Source organism: Bison bison, unplaced genomic scaffold, assembly GCF_000754665.1.
Source record: "Bison bison bison isolate TAMUID 2011002044 unplaced genomic scaffold, Bison_UMD1.0 scf7180017864195, whole genome shotgun sequence".
In the NCBI taxonomy this organism is placed as follows: domain Eukaryota; kingdom Metazoa; phylum Chordata; class Mammalia; order Artiodactyla; family Bovidae; genus Bison; species Bison bison.
In genome coordinates this window covers 1,082,220-1,086,914 of record NW_011494767.1, presented here as the reverse complement: position 1 = coordinate 1,086,914, position 4,695 = coordinate 1,082,220, and positions in this window count along the sequence as shown.

Below are 4,695 nucleotides of genomic sequence, written 5' to 3'. Positions count from 1 at the left end.
AGAGTCGGACAGGACTGAGTGACTGAACTGAACTGAACTGAACATGGAAAATGTGTGGTCTTTAATGTTTTAAAACTTAAATGTCTTTAATGTTGATTGGATTTATACTTGCATCTCAGAGTAAGCTCTTACCAAGTGAATTAACATGACCAGATAAGTTAATCTCTATGCTTAGTTCCATTTGGAAAAATAAGTTTAAAGATTCCTAACTTTCAAGATCTGTCCTGAGGACCACAAATAATATAAAATGTCTGGATCAGAGCAGAAAGAAAGTCAAGAGTGGACATTACTGATCTTATTTAACTTATAATATGCTATTTTTTACATCATTACCTCCTTTTCTAGAACATACATTAACCAAATGATAAATATTCATTAAATAGTTAATTATTAGATTATCAGATGTAAAGAAAATTGAATAGGAGTTGGTAAAGCAAAATAGAAACCCATGTATGGGAATGGAAAGTGCCTTCAACAAGGTTATTTGGGGGAAAACAGTCCAGAATAAAATGCATCATATGCCTGAAAATCACATTGTGTTAGATTGTATGCTCCAAGAGGGTTAGGGCTGTGCCTGTTTAATTCAATGCAAATTTCCTGGCATCTCACCAAAAACCCATCACATAGTAGAGACACAATAAATATTTGTTGGATGAAACAAAAAGAAGTAGACATGAAACCTGGACAGATTTCTGGGCTTGCACAGACTAAATATTTGGAAGTTAACTGGTGTCGCTCAGCTTTTCAGTTAATTTACCTCTAAAAGATCTAATACCCCACTAAAACCCTGGATCAGAATTAATAAAAACTTCATTATTGATAACAACTGTCATTCATCAAACACCTACTACATAGAGATATGAGCTTTATTGATGGTCTTTAATTAAACACTACAAGACTATGTGGCAAGTATTTATCTTCACACTTGAGAGCTGGATTTAGAAAAGACAGAGGAACAAGAGAACAAATTGTCAATATCAGTTGGATCATCGAAAAAGCAAGAGAATTCCAGAAAACATCTACTTCTGCTTTATTGACTATGCTAAAGCCTTTGACTGTGTGGATCACAACAAACTGCAGAAAATTCTTAAAGAGATGGGAATATCAAACCACCTTACTTGCCTCCTGAGAAATCTCTATGCAGGTCAAGAAGCAACAGTTAGAACTGGACATGGAACAACAGACTGGTTCCAAATCAGGAAAGGAGTACATCAAGGCTGTATATTGTCACCCTGCTTATTTGTGTCACCCTGCTTATTTGTGACACTCTGTGTCACTCTTATTATATGTCACTCTGCTTATACGCAGAGTACATCATGACAAATGCTGGGCTGGATGAAGCACAAGCTGGAATCAAGATTGCCAGGAGAAATATCAATAACCTCAGATATGCAGATGACACCACCCTTATGGCAGAAAGTGAAGAAGAACTAAAAAGCCTCTTGACGAAAGTGAAAGAGGAGAGTGAAAAAGTTGGCTTAAAACTCAATATTCAGAAAACAAAGATCATGGTATCTGGTCCCATCACTTCATGGCAAATAGGTGGCAAAACAATGGAAGCAGTGTCAGACTTTATTTTTGTGGGATCCAAATCACTGCAGATGATGACTGCAGCCATGAAATTAAAAGATGCTTGCTCTTTGGAAGAAAAGTTATGACCAACCTAGACAGCTTATTTAAAAGCAGAGACATTACTTTGCCAACAAACATCCGTCTAGTCTAAGCTATGATTTTTCCAGTAGTCATGTATGGATGTGAGAGTTGGACTATAAAGAAAGCTGAGTGCCGAAAAATTGATGCTTTTGAACTGTGGTGTTGGAGAAGACTCTTGACTTGGACTGCAAGGAGATCAAACCAGTCAATTCTAAAGGAGTGAAATCCTGAATATTCATTAGAAGGATTGATGATGCTAAAGCTGAAACTCCAATACTTTAGCCATCTGATGCAAAGAACAAACTCATTGGAAAAGACTCTGATGCTGGGAAAAATTGAAGGCAGGAGGAGAAGGGGATAATGGAGGATGAGATGCTTGGATGGCATCACTGACTCAATGGACATGAATTTGAGCAAGCTCTGGGAGTTGGTGATACAGGGAAGCCTGGCAAGCTGCAGTCCATGGGGTTGCAAAGAGTCAGACACAATTGAGTGACTGAACTGAACTTGAGAGCTAAACTGGGGTTCAGAAAAGAGATTTAATATGTCCAAAGTAATTCACCACTTTAATGGTAGAAGTAGAACTAAGCATAGACTTCTTTTTTCCCCAAAGAGCATGCTCTTTGTCAATTATGCTAGTTCCCATGAAACAATCTTTTTGAGCATTTGTATAGTGTCAAGTGCTAGAAATATGAAGATAAAATGTTAACTATAGCTTTTACTTTCAAAAACACAGCTCTAATATGTTATGAAATGTTAGTCACTCAGTTGTGTCTGACTCTGCCACACCATGGACTGCAGTTTTCCAGGCTCCTGTGTCCAAGGGATTCTCCAGGCAAGAATACTGGAATGGGTTGCCATTTCCTTATACTGATAGCTATATTAGCAGCATAACAAAGTACTTTGCAGAACATAGACAAGACAACTGTTTTTTAGTGTTTGAAGAATTAGAAAATTTTCCCTCTCCAACTTTTTAAATTGAGCTATAATTGACATACAATATTATATTAGTTTCAGGTGTACAACAGAGTGACTCAATATTTTAGTATATTATAAAATGATCACAATAAATTTAGTTACAATCTATCACCATAAAATGTTATTACAATACTTTGACTATATTCCGTATGCTATGAATTATATTCCCATGACTCATTTATGACTGGAAGATTTTACCTCTTAATCACTTTCACTTATTTTGCCCATCCTCTCACCCCACCTGTCTGGCAACCACCAGTTTGTTCCTTGTATCTATGAATCTGTTTCCATTTTGCTTCTCTTGTTCATTTTGTTTTCAGATTCCATGTATGTTAAATCATATGGTATTTTTCTTTCTCTCTTATTTCACTTAGTGTAATATCCTTTATATCCATCTACATTGTTGTGAACATCATGATTTCATTATTTTTATAGCTGAATAATATTCCTGTGTGTGTGCACTTGTCTGTATATACATATGAAAAGTGACACTGAAAATGTTAATTGCTCAATCGTGTCTGACTCTTTATGACTTCATGGACTGTAGCCTACCAGGCTCCTCTACTCACGGAATCATCCAGGCAAGAAAACCAGAGTGGGTTGCCATTTCTTTCTCCAGGGGATCTTCCTAACCCAGGGATCCAACCCGGGTTTCCTAAATTGGCAGCCAGGTTCTTTACTGTCTGAACCACCAGGAAAGCTGTATGTACATATGTATCCATACACGCATACGCACACACACACACACACACACATACACATACTGAATCTTCTTTATCCATTCATATACTGATGGACACTTAGGTTGCTTCCATCTTGGCCATTGTAAATGATTCTACAATGAACATAGGGGTACATATATCCTCTCAAATTTATGTTTTCATTTTCTGCAGATATATACTCCAAAGTAGAATTGCTGGATCACTTGGTAGTTATATTTTTAATTTTTTGAGGAACCTCTATTCTGTTTTCCATAGTAGTTGTACCAATTTACATTCCCACTAACAGTGTATAAGAGTTCCCTTTTCTTTACATCTTCTCCAACATTTGTTATTTCTTACTTTTTTGATAAGACTCATAATAATGGGCACAAGGTGATATCTCACTAATTTTGACTTGCATTTCCCTGATGACTAGTGATGCTGAGCATCTTTTCATGTCTGTTGGCCATCTGTATGTCTTTAGAATAAAGTCTACTCAAGACCTCTGTCCATTTTAATTGATTGTCCTTTTTCTATTATGTTTTATGGGTTATTTATATATTTTGATATCAATTCCATATCAGATAATCATTTACAAATATTTTATCCGATTCCATAGGTTGCCTTTTTGTTTTGTCAGTGGTTTCCTTCACCATGTGAAAGTTTGATGGAGTCTTATTTGTTACTTGCGCTTTTGTTATCCTTGCCTAAAGATACATGTCCAAAACAAAAGCCAAACAACAAATTAAGACCAATGTCAAAAGGATTACCCTATTTGTTTTTCTTTTAGAAGAAAAGATTGACTTTTCTTCTAGAATTTTGATAGTTTCAGATCTTGTATTTACGTCTTTAATCAATTTGGAGTTTGTATTTTTATGTGGCATAAGTTCAGTTAAGTCATTCAGTCATATCCGACTCTTTGCGAACCCATGGACTGCAGTACACCAGGCCTCTCTGTCCATCACCAACTCTCGGAGTTTACTTAAATTCATGTCCATGGAGTCGGTGATGCCATTCAACCATCTCATCCTCTGTCATCTCCTTCTCCTCCCGCCTTCGAATCATTCCCAGCATCAGGGTCTTTTCAAATGAGACAATTCTTCACATCAGATGGCCAAAGTATTGGCATTTCAGCTTCAGCGTCAGTCCTTTCAGTGAATATTCAGGACTGATTTCCTTTAGGATGGCCTGGTTGAATCTCCTTGCTGTCCAAGGAACTCTCAAGTGTCTTCTCCAACATCACATTTCAAAAAGCATCAATTCTTCAGTCCTCAGTTTTCTTTACAGTCCAGCTCTCACATACATACATGACTACTGGAAACACCATAGCTTTGACTAGACAGACCTTTGTTGGCAAAGTAAT